At 34.2% G+C, this 13,436-nt stretch overlaps 1 protein-coding gene across 3 annotated transcripts in view; it reads right to left on the bottom strand.

Moving 5' to 3' along the window:
* The window catches only part of LOC106681594 (serine-rich adhesin for platelets), a 72,250-nt gene extending 68,659 nt beyond the window's left edge, over positions 1-3,591 (bottom strand). Inside the window, exon 1 of one of the 3 annotated variants that reach the window (XM_014421991.2) lies at positions 3,314-3,591. The gene's annotated coding sequence lies outside the window, so the exon portion shown is untranslated. The other 2 variants (XM_014421992.2, XM_014421993.2) reach the window with 2 other exon arrangements.
* Positions 3,592-13,436: the final 9,845 nt, after the last annotated feature.

Below are 13,436 nucleotides of genomic sequence, written 5' to 3'. Positions count from 1 at the left end.
ATACATATTTTTTTTCTAACAAGCATAGCTATGGCAGTGCAATGTTTCTTAACTCCTCGTTCACAAAAACTGTTATTTTTTATATCATGATTCGTTAACTAAAATTATTTAAAGAAAAATATGTTTCCATCCTCAAAGCGTTAATGAAGCACTCTCCAGCATAATTTTTCAGTCCGCTTAATACTTTTGTATTTGTTTCCTCATTTTTTGCTGTTGTAATATCAAAATTCATAAGGTACCTATCCTTTGGGTAGAGATACTAAACTTTGTAAATGAATCGCTTTAACATTAGTCATGAGGTAAAATCCATAAATCAAAGATATATTTAATAGAACAATAGGGAAAACACAATATAATCAAAAAAAGGATACTCTTTAATTTTCTAGCATAGCTGACTGTATATTAACAATTAAATATGCAAATGTGTCCCAACAGAAAACTTAATAACACAGAATATTTTGATGTACGATAAAATTGCTTAGCTGTTTAATTATCTACACTAGTTATTTCAATCAAAAGATATTGAGCTATATTATATGTATTTGAAGGTTCCATATGCAGTATTGCAACAGGCCATTATAGAATGGCTAAAGGAACTCGCCTGCAAAGGAGTGAGTATTAACAGCAGCAAGAGCAAGGTTATGACTGTTGCCAGAGTTGAAGTGGACGTGGGCAAATAGTATGCAATGATGAAGTATTGGAAACAGTGGATTTTTATACCTACCTTGGACCAATTTTCAATAAATCTGGCAAAACAGACCAAGAAGTGTCCAATAGGATACATAAAGCAAATAGTATTTACTACCAGATATGCAATACGGAAAGAGGGAGGTAGGTTAGGATATCAAGCTCCATTTCTTAAAAGCATGGAGAATCTTCCAACACTATTATATGACAGTGAAAGTTGGGTGACCCAAGAACAAGTACATGAGCAGGATTACAGCTGCTGAAATACAATTTTGGCGAATAATATTGGGGAAAACGAGAAGAGATTGGATAAGGAATGAAAGAATAAGAGAACTTCAGATCCCCTAAGTAAAATTAGTGATTGAACACTGACAGCTCCAAGAAACATGATGGTATGGACACGACTGCAGAATTGGGGAAGACGGATGCCAAGAAAATGTATGGAGGTGAGGCCGACAGGTAGGAGATCATGAGGCAGACCTAGAAGGAGCAATATGGAATATATACAACGACTAGGTCTGGAAAGAGGAAAAGCTGGCTCAGATGAAGATGCTTGCCATGGACCGAGATGTATGGACCAAGTGGTTAGAGGCTCCTCGACACTGAAAGGCACTTAAGGAGGATGAGATAGAGAAAGGCTCCCTGTACAAAGTTTCTGATGACAATTTAAAAAAAACAATTTTTCAGCTTAAAAAGTTTCTTTCTGATCTAATCTGACCGATGCTAGCAATAAACCAGTCTATAACCCTAAACAAATGCTTTTATGATAAATGTTAATTTCGTCAAATAAGTTTTTTTTCTAACCCATGGAAAGTCTGAAGAAATGTTACTTAAACTTTTTTTAAGGTAGCTCTTCAGTTATGCTTTATACCAGTGACCCTTTTATCCCTATATCTTTCTAATTCTCTTTTGGTTTTCATCTTTTTATATTAAGTTATTTTAGCTTATCTGGTTTCACATTACACCTACATAATGTACTATGAAATAATAATCATAAGTAATTTATATAATAAGCAATATGCTAGAAATAAAAATTTTCTAAATTACAAATCCTACGAAAGAGTTTACTTAACAGGAAGATAATTAAAAAAAGATTGTAAATTATGAACAAATATTTAACAATCATTTGTATAACACAGCAGATCATCCAAAAGATACTCAGTCATAATGAAAGTTAACTATTACAATATAATATAATACAATAGGTCAAGTTATTGACCAGTAAAGCAATAAGAACATCCATTCACTGTTTTGGTACTAGTTAACAAAACAATCTGCAGCGGTGTAAACATCAAAGTTCACTAGTCCAGAATGCTTCAAGTTCGCATAGACCGGACCTCCACTGAAAAGGATCTATTACCTATCCCTTTTGGGCGAGAGTCAAATCGACTGCTGTGACCTAAATAAGCAGTACAAATCTGTACTGATAAGTCTAAAGGATTTAAGTCCATATTCTTGATTTTTCAAAAGAAAAATTAAGTTAAAAAATTCAGCATAAAAAACTTATCCGTTTAACCAGGATATAATTATAATAAACAATTTTGTGAATAAACTACATACATTTAATTTTGAAGTTTGTTTATTTTTTTTTAAGTCTAACAATGCACTTAATTCGTAGTTTCATTCAATTTTTTCAGAACTTTCACAAGCTTTACATGGCAAATGTGTAAGGATTTAAGGATGTAATAACTATCACAATCCGTAATCAAGTTAATAAAAAGGAAAGTTACGATTGATAGAAGCCAGACATAATAAAATCAAAGATTAGTAACTATTTCACACTGGTTAAATTATTACTATAAATGATATTAAAAACCTTTTGTATAATTATGTTAAAAAGAGATTGGTAGCATAATAATTGACTATATAACATTAAAAAGCCATGTCAGGAACCATTAATTTATACACCAGAACATAATTTAAAAATTGATTAATTTTTAACCATTTTTTTTGCCAATTCTCTGTTGAAGGATAAGTAAATGTGACAGGAGTTAATGAATGTATCAAATCATATTTAAAGATTCTTAATTCTTCAAAATTCTTATTATCTTTAATTATTGCTTTATGATTATCAAAATAAATTAATCATTTAACTCCAGTAGGAACCTAAAGTAATACTGTGTAATTTGAAATACTATCACCCTACTTATCTAAATAAATATCTCAAAAAACCCGGCATAAACATTGATAAAGTTGATAATTAGTAATGCTGATTTACTTTTATATCTTTAAAACACTTAAATATAATGCCTGTTAATGCGGTATAATTACAAACCCATACAAATAAGAATAGATAATTATTAATAAAAGATAATAATAATACACGTATAACATAAACAAAAATCTGTAGGGAGAAAGAAGAAAGCACAGAAAGAAAGAAGGCACTTAAGCCACACAGATAAAATCAGAAAAAAATCTCCAATAAGTAATGATAACCCATTAGAATCAGAAAGTAACCAAACATTTGAAGTTATATTATTTTTAATTAAAACAGCCTACTTATTTATGAAGTAAAAGCCAAATCTCAATGATTAGTTGAAGAGAAATATAACAAGTGTCATAAGCTTCATATGACATATTCTTACAAATTGCAAATAGTAAAAACTGTAAACATTTAAACACTTACTCTAAGAGGTATTAAAACATTACTACAAGGATATTCTTGAATAAAAACCTTCTATTTACATGTTCGAAAATATACACAAATACGATCACAATAATAATAATATTGTGAAAAATTATGATACCAAAGCGGGAACTATTTCTAAACTCGATCTCCGCGATCTAATCAACAACTTCAGTACACTTTTACACCAAACACATATGGGAGTGCTACACATTTCAAATACATAACATTGTTCACTAACCCCTTCCACAGGGACGCCATGTTTTGAACCCGTCTGTTAACGGCCTAAACAAACAAAATTGTACTAGTGTAAAATAAGTTACAGTAATATTAATTTCAAAAATAATAACTTTAGAAAACTAAACTATAGATAATAGTTATGTACGAATGAGAGTATCTTAATCTTATAAAGTGATAAGTATAAATTGACTTTTTTACAATACAATTTCGATTGAATAACTTCAAAAATGACTTTAAAAATTACTTATAATCTTAAGAATTAATTTAATATGTATCCGAAACATTAATTGGTTGTTATATACCAGTATCTTAGGGATTTGTCATCTTTAAGATTCTAATGAGACCTAGGTACGGTAGTCATCCCTTTATTTTCCGGAGAATTCCTTATTATAAACATGTTTAAACAGTATCAGGAGTTCTGAACTATTGATATTTTCGTGGAAATTTTTTTTTAAACTGTTAATATATTATACATTTTGAGCCCAATATATTCAATAGAAACCTATATGTTAAAACTTAAAATAAAAATATAGACATTATTGTAAGACTTCAACCATTTATAGAAGGAAACAAAAACTCTATTCGCTGTTGATTATTCCTATTCATAAAGTTCTATTCTCAAAAATAATTAATAAATGTTTCTCATAACAAATTAGGAAGGCGGTTAGTAGTATTTTAAAACAGGAAAAATTATTTCTGTCTTGATATTCAGTTACTGTAAAGTTTTTTTTTTCTTTTTTCAACCACTACTGCTGATATTAGAATAAATATAACCCCTTCCCAGAAAGTACAATTATGATAATGAATTGCTTAATTATGGATAAAACTTCATCAGTTAGATATATAGGATGTTTTATGAGGGAATGTCAGTAATTAAGAGAGAGGAATTAGTTCACCAAAAAAAATGTAGTTCAGTGCCACCAATCTCACCTTCCTATCTCAATCCGTTTTCGAAAAATGATTTTTTAAAGTGTTTTATAATCTTTTTTTCCCCCTTACAAATGCAAATTCTTGCGCTGTATCTGATTATTTCTTAACTTTCGTCACCATTTTCGGAATCTGATATGAATTTCCTATAAGACACCAACCAATTTGTGTGCTAGTACTTCAATGTTAAGCGATCGTTGTAACCAAAGCAAAGTAAACATAATGAATTTCTAGAAATACTAGGTAGAATACAAGGGTCTAAAGCGAATATCCTTAAAACTTGTTTCCCTTCCACAATTGTGAGCGAATACACTACAATGTGTAGAAAGTATATGGCGAAAATTAAAGGGGTATATACAAGATTTGTACATTATCTTAGCACCAAAACTCATACTCTTTTCATTTTATTTCTCCAGCAATGCTAACCTTATTGAGTGCGTGTTATCCGAGATTTTCTGATACTAAAGCACCTCACCTCTTAAATTGATGCCTGGACAAGAAATGTAATAAGATAAACAAAATAATAGCAAATGAGTGTTTAACTTCGAACCGACGGAGATTACTAAATGAGTGATTGTTATAGTATTTGATTCCACTTCATTTTCTAATTGACACATTGTTATATTCAACTTCACATATAAAAACATAAATTAATAAATAAATGAATAGTTAAACTATTAGGCAAACAACAAAAAACATTTCAAACGAATACCGTGTTTGCTGTAGTAACTGTACTTGTTTCCTTCGATTTGGCTGTTAAGGTCGCAAAACTAGGCAATATTTTCCTATAGGATGGTAGCTAACATACAGTTACATGCTCGATATGCATTTCGAAAAGTTTCATCAAAGATTTTATATAAAAAATTTCTAAAATATAAAAATAAGGGTAGGGGCTTAACTTTAATATCACTTATATTAATCACGTGCTAATGGAATAATAGTCAGAATAGACGCATGGTAATCAGAAAGTTTCCAGTACAAATGTTTCAAATCAGTCACTGATTACCAGTTATTGGTTTTCAAATAAAAAAGTACATATTTTGAGTCCACAGAGAATAGATTTTAACCAAAACTGATTTCGTTACAGATAATTATAGTGATGACTGAGGTATCGAGGTATGTTTAGGCCCAGGCCACTAACATCAGAGGGCCTGTGACGATACGCTTTCAACGAGGTTAAGGTTAGCTGGACAGGAGGTGATTTGAGCGGAGAATATGATGTAGTGCAGTGTCAATCTACAATCCACGTGTAATGGGCGAGTTCAATAGTATGTGCTTTAAATCCCTATAGGATAGAATCTGGACTCCTTAGGGCAATCGCCTACGATCGTATAGATGGCAAGTCCTAAAGACATTAGCTTTAGTTCCTTGTAGGTAATCACTTTCTGTAAGATATTCGCTCACAGTTGAGAACGTAAAAAGTTTTTTAGGAATTCGCTACAAATCCTTGCAAAAGGTCTGTGATGGCTGAGTGGTTATCGATGTTGGTTATCTTCAAAGGTGTGAAGGATAGAGGAGAGGCCTAAAAGAGAAAGAGTAAAATAAAAACACAATATTCATTTCTGAAATAGTGTTAAAATCTGATTTAGTATTATGTATTTTTACTCACTGCTTCCTAATAAGCTGAAACAATTTCGGATTAATTTTGATTGTTGAATTCAGGCTAGTGATTTCTCTGGGCGTGCAAAGGCCACCGAGGATTACTGTGTGCTAGAGTCTAGCTTTTAATGGTTCAGAGAACTCTGAGTCTATTCATTCTAACAAAATAATGATGATTATAACACTTTATTACTTAGTTATTACCATTAATAATTTAAAGTATTTTCATAAAATTAAATTATAATGTGACGATTGTAAGTCGAATCGCGATTCATGTCTTGGCCGCTAGATTGGCGCACAATAGAGTATTGGACCCGAAAAGCTGGCTAACAGTATTTATCGACTTTAACATGTCTTGAATAATTTTATTGGTATTTATGAAAAATTTAATCTTATTTAACGTAGTTTTAAAATCATAATTCTTAAAATAATATATTACTGAAATTTTGTAACTTGAAAAGTATATGCACTCACCGTATGTGTATATTGTGTTATGCAATTAATATCTAAATTTATGGTTGGAAACGTTTTCTTAGATTTAAAAATATCAGATATAAAGTAATAAGAACTAATTCGATATTATCAAATTAGATATATTGTTTTAACAAAAATACAATATCAATTCATACAACTAAATTTTATGATCACAATATAAATGTCATTTTCATCTAAACTTTCTCTCTCTCTCCATCTTTAGTATTATTTAAAATTAATTCTCTATCTACCCCTATAATTTCCACTGATCGATCAACGTCTTCCAAAAATTTCCTAATTGTGTTTTTTTCATCGGTATTCCCATAGCCTCCTTTTAGAAAATCGACTGTTTTCCGGATTCCTACATGGTCAGCCGGATTGACTGTCGCCGTTCAAAAGCCAGACAGACATGTCTATTGAACTGTGGAGGTGGCTCTGCATAATTAGCTAGCACCAATTAAAGAGGTGAGGTAATCTATATCAAAAGGCCTCGACAGTGCATGTTCATAGGTTAGGTAGTTAGCGAGGAGATGACAGGATTAGTTTTACGGATTTCACCGTAAATCCTCGCAAGATAGAAACTTCACACTGTAAGGTATATCCTTAAGGTCGTGAAAGGGATGACATTTCTTACAGGTATTCGCTGCAGATACTTGCAGGTTGGAGACACCACTCAGTAAGGTATGCGCTTAGGGTCGTGAAACGAGTATGCCAGTCCTACAGATATTCGCTGTAGACCCTGACGGAAGGGCACAAGGTTATTAAAGAGGAAGTGACCAATAAGAATAAGCGCGAAATATGAACACATAAGATAACATAAAAAAATAGTGGAAGAATATACGAATATAATGTGACTATTAGCTGTTTCCCAAGAGGTAATGAAAACATAGGAGGCTGGGGTAATCATACTGTTAAGAATGTAAAGGCTGGTGCGAGGAACGGTCTGTAAGAAATTACTTCACTATGAATCGGTGTATTATTTTGGTTTTGTCTATTTAATGAAATAATATATTTACAATTACGGTAATATTTACTTATTTTATAAGTGAGAACATTAACCTTTTTACAATTCAATTACTGAATCAACATCATACAATATCATGTTTAGCGCTGGTCTACGCTACTCTATGGAGAAGAGCGATGAATATGGTGGTTCTTCCGCACGCTCATAGATAGCGTCGATATAATACTCTCTTTCTAGAACTTACTGGAAATTCTAAGAAGGTAGGAATGAGGTTTAACTACAAGCGACTTGGAACGAGCGAGAGGGAGAGCTTGTTCTTCCACGGTCTTGCCACCCGTGGTCGCACGACGGCTCTGGTTCAGGCCACATTCAATTCTTTAAAGATCTGGCTACTCAATAAAAATACAAAATTGACTTTTAGCCAGCATGTTAGGTCAAATACTCCACTGCACTTCATGCAACGGTTCATGGCCACTCCTACGGAGTCACAATTTATTTCGGGACCAGCAGTTAGGAGCAGGCTGCTACAGAGGGTTTTACGATCACAAATAGAAAAGTTGATTGAAGGCATTTTTTTAAAAATAAATACTATAAATAGAGACGCGAAAAACAAAAAAATGTTCTGGAAGATTGAATTGAATTGAGATTGATGGAAAAAAATGTTCATAAGACGCATCCCTTGGATGTAATACTCCAGTATTTTTTTAAAACCACCCATACAACCTTTTGACCGCTCTTATGTCATCAACCCTGGGGATATGCCCTAACCATTTTACAAGATGTACTTTTACAAACATGAACCCTTTCACTTCTTGATAGAGCTTTTGTACTTCTTTGTTAGTTCTCATTCTCCACCTTCCTGGGTCGTATAGAGGCTTACCTTGGTGGTTCAGCATAACAGCCTGCATCTTAATAAATTAAAAAGAGTACGTCTTATTTTCTCTTCTTCATTCAAAAGAGGTCCAAAGTAGAGACAATTTCAAAAGTATAGTCTCTGATGTATATACATATAAAGTTACGGCCTGAGTGAGATTCAGCTAACAAAGGCCATATCAGGTAATCGAGCCATGTAGCTGATCGAACATGTAGATACAGAGGTACTGAACTCAATAAAAAGCAGTAGTTTCTGCGCAGAGTGTGTTAGTCCCCTAACCTTTTCCGTTTTTGATTAGTTTTTCCCGCAATCGCGTAACTGGTGCCTAAACCCGGGAACGAGTGCTTCGATCGAAAGTTATTTTTTTTTAATTTAAATTTTTCTCCTTATTCCGTTTTTCCTTGGCACCTTCTTTTTATCTTCTCACTTATTTACTGTTCATCATATCAAATAAACATTTAAAGATGACATAGGCAGCAGCACATGCAAGTGTTCTCGAATGGATGAAAATTCTCACAGCAACCTCACAGGACCTGAGGAATGCAATATCAGATTTAGAAAGGTTCACCGGAGAAATGAGAGAGTTGGACTTCTCAGTGGAGGCGACCAACTTAAAGCAAGAGTAGAAGTGCAGGTAGCGGAAGACCTGTTAAACGAAGGAGATGGGGACTCATTGAAGGTGGTCTTGGTTTGTAGAATTAAGAGAAATATTTTAAACTAAATACAAGTCGACGAAGAAACACTATGCCCCATAGTCAAGGATAGACTGAAAAAAGCTTTTGGGGGGTGGCAGATGGACGACGTAAGGCATCCTCTAAATGTTAAGAAAGATGAGAAAACCATGACAGTCTAGTAGGCAATATGTCCTGGCCTAGTAAAACAAAATTACTGAGAAGGTGAAAGAAACAGTGGATGTCGTTGTGGTAAAAAGCAGAATGGGGTTCCTGGCTACGATCCTCAAGGTACAGTTGGCCAAAGAGACGGGTAGAAAGGAAGGAAGAGTGAGCTCAAGATATGGTAGATTTGAGCGCAAAAGAAGAAAAATCCATAATGAAAATAAAAGAAAACGGACAGATGAGCGTTGTTACAAATCCACAAAGTTAAAATAAATCGTTTCTCAAGCGCGCGATCATAAAATTGATTTAATTTTTATTTTCAGCACCTCTAAAAACATATATAGGGACCCTGATATGTTAAAAATCTGAATAGTTAAATAAAATCAATTCGTAAACGTTCGATTATGAAATCGATTTTATTTTCATTCTCAGCATTTCCTGCATATAAAATCTATTAACAGACCGCAATAAGCTAGAAATTGAAACGTGAGCACTTGTTGGCTCAGTGCTCACATAACCGATGTTTTTAATGTGGAACCGAAGGGCATATAGCAATAAAACGTCCATATGCGTTTTGAAGACACCAATCGAACCAGGTAAAACTGATGGAGATGACTGCGTGTGAGGAGGACAAGAATTTCTCCGAGGTCAGAAGAACACCGACACTGAAGCTTCAGATGTTGAAGCAGAAGGGAAAGATGTAGGAATACATAACAGACCTTATAGGGAAAGTGGGCACACGGGTTCAGAATCTTGGGGACATAAAGATTGGAAAGAAAAGGTATTTCTGCCAACAGCTTGTAGGAGAAGGTAATGCGAGGATAGGAACGATTAATCAGGAAGGGGACTGGAAAGACCAAATCGTGAAAGAACATGACGATATTTTTTTCAGAGAAGGAGATGTACTGGAAGCGATAGGGAAAACATTACACGATATCCTGGTTACAGAAAATAGGGTAGCTAATCTAAAGGAGAGACGGTATCCATAAGCGCTCCGTCAACATATTAAAGAGGAGATTAATAATTTGAGGCACCGAGGGATTATAGTGGATACCACATCTCCCTTTAATAGTCCGTTATGGACAGTTAGAAAGAATAGTGCGCCAGGTGAAAACGGAGAGAAATATAGAGTAGTGGTTGAGTATTGCATAGTGAACGAAAACACGGTAGTCGAGAAGTAACCCATACCCTGGTTTGAGGATATTTTGCCCAGAAAGTGGAAGCCTTACAGAAGATGGCCCTACCGAAGGTTGTAAAAGGAATCAGGAGGTTTTTAGGGTCGTTAAATTATTACAGATGGTTTGTGCCCGAACTGGCTGAATACCTCGTTTTATTGAACAACTTGCTGAAAAAGGGGTCCAAGCTGGTTGTGACGGCAGACATGGCGCACAAAATTAGGAAATGTATAGAGCAGCTGCAGAGAAGCCGATCCTTGTCTTCCCCAAGTTCCAGAGAGTCTTATTATTATTATTATACTTTCCTATTGTGGGGGATCAAAATTGAACTTACTAAGACTGCCTGTCAGTATTAAACAATAAAAGCCTGGTTCTGCTTTCTTGGGTTATCGTAAAATGTTCAGGCAGTAGTAATGTGGTTTGGTATATGAATTTGGACAATTGGGAAGTTATTTGCTGAGACATGATGCTGATAATGATGGGTACCGTTTTGTGATCAGTGAATGATATAAGATGTTCACTTACTTGAGGTGAGCGACAGGAACCCAATATTGAGAGAGGTCACCTGTTCGTCTTCTTGTGATGTGCTGGCCTCCATGCTAGGTGCCCCCATTGCCACACTCGTCCTATTTACCTAGACATCTTTTCGGCGGCTGGTAACTGAGTGGGGTCGGTTCCTGGATGCATCCTCAGGTTTTATCTTCAAGGTATTATCCCTACCAGTGCTAGTTGTCCTTGTTTTCCTAGATGGCGCCTTTTGATACTTAAACATAAGGGTCCCCCATTTAATTGAATATTTTACGTCTATGGCCTAAACACCTACAATGTTAATATCTTTTTCTTTTATTTCACTTGATACGTTACCGTCAAATCTCCTCCCAATCCTAAGTCTATCTTATATTCGCCTTCATGAAATTGGGAATCTGAGAGAGAAAAACCACGATGAATAAGATTTGTGGCTGTTTAGTTTTGATGGTAAGAATGTTGGGAGTGATAATTTAGAATTCTTCCTGAGTAAGTTAGTAGTGTACCAATCGGTGGATATAGTGTTATTGGTGTTCTTTATGATGAGGAGGTCAAGAAATGGTACCGAATTGTTTGTTTCTGATTCAACTGTAAAACGTAAGCGCGGATGGTAGGAATTGAGAGCAAATAAGATATCGGTGATTTTATTAGGATTCAGAATTAAGAGGAGGTCGTTGACATATTTTTTAATAAAAAAGATGTCATTGGAAAACTGTGGAATAACGGAGTTGAGTAAATCGTTAAGTACGATATTGAAAAGATCGGGGAGAAGCTAGAGGATTACCCATAGCCAAGCCATTTTTTCATTGTAGTCAGAGCAGTTCATAATGACAGTCTTGTTTCCTTTGTCGGATTTGGTGATAATAATGTCATCATGAGAACTAAGGAAGGATCAGGTGAAAGAAGGGTCTTTAAAAGAAAAGGGGAGAAAATGTGGAAGAAAAGGGTGGAGGGTGTTGGAGGTAATTCGAGATAGTATTGCAAATACTAATGCGTGATAACTCTTTACTCTAGTTTAGAATGATGAAATAGGGGGTCGTTGTGAATGTATTCGAAGTCTGTTAGCAATTCTGGAATAATATTTTTTGAAGATTTGGGTATGGAGAAATTAGGGCCTAGACTAAGAATGTTGAGTACATTGGAGGGAATATCAGTAGATGAGATATTAAGGACCCCATTTTCTTGACCTTTGGGATAAATTTTGTAGGTTAGTGATTCTTGATACAGATTATTGAATTTATTCATGAGTTTTTGTTTTTTGTGTTCGCGGGTTGAGTTGAAAATTGTGGTAATTAATGTGGAAAGATCTCCAAAATAGGTCTCACCTATATTGGTTCGTAGAATGTGTGAAAGAGAGGAGATGTTGTGTTGGAGAAAATGAATGTGTTGAATGGTTTCGCCGATTTTAAAATTAAGTAGAGACTTTTTGAATTTGGTAGGATATGACGAAAGTTTTTGAATGAAGTGGACCAGACATAGAAATATGTTTAAGATAATTGTTTATAGATTTAGGAAAAAGGGAATTTGACCGGCATTTGAGTAGAAAAATTCGGTGTTCTGAACTGTGTGCCAAACGTCTATGAAGTAAACAGAAAGAATTTATTTGAGATTTGAAATTGGGAAAAGATGATTTAAAGGAAGAGAAAGTTAAATTAGGTAGGACTGGCAAGGGAACATTAAGAACTGATACCAATATGGTGGAAGATGTAGAAGTCTGGGCAGAAGAATCATTGATGAGAGAAGAGGTCGGAGTTTGATGAGAAGTGACAGGTGTAGTTGAATAAGCCTGAAGAGAAGTAGAGGGCTGAGTTGAAAAATTCTGATGAGAAGGGGTCAGCAGAATCTTGCTGTGAACTGTTGTGAGGTGGTGAATATGGTTGTTGTTGATGAGATCTAGATGTGTTGTATCTTCTGATGAAGTGACGTGTAAGTAGATGGTTATTATCACGTCGTTGTTACTGGATTCATAATGAGGTGTAGATACTTGACCATAGATTACTGATTGGAGAGGTTTGTCGGGGAGGGGGGGGGTGCGTGGTCAGCAAAGAACAACATAAATAAACAAAACAATATTTATTTATTTTATGCTGACGTTTCGACATGAGTTTCAGGTCTTCATTAGGGCTATAGAACAAGAGAGATAACACCAACATTTAGAGAAACATAAATTGAAAGGGAATAGTATACAAACAAATTTGGAATTATACAAAATATTGCATTGAATCATAAATGATAAAAAATTTGATAATTGACAATTGAATAGTAAAAAAAAAAAAATTGATTGATAATCGTAGAATTAGATGGTAGTAGATTAAACACAGTGAAAGATGAAATATAATATTATGTAGGTAAGAAGATATGTATAATATATGACATGTAAGTAGTATCTAAAACATTGAAAAAACAAATATTGAATCTACAAATTGGACAATATGACAGGAAATGAAATATAGTACGTGGGTGACTTATATCTGAATTACAGTATGAGTATTAACTTATATATCTATAC

Source organism: Halyomorpha halys, unplaced genomic scaffold (assembly GCF_000696795.3).
Source record: "Halyomorpha halys isolate HHAL.00 unplaced genomic scaffold, Hhal_1.1 Scaffold350.1, whole genome shotgun sequence".
NCBI lineage: Eukaryota > Metazoa > Arthropoda > Insecta > Hemiptera > Pentatomidae > Halyomorpha > Halyomorpha halys.
Note: the sequence above shows the minus strand (reverse complement) of the source record. Positions and strands in the feature narration are given on the sequence as shown.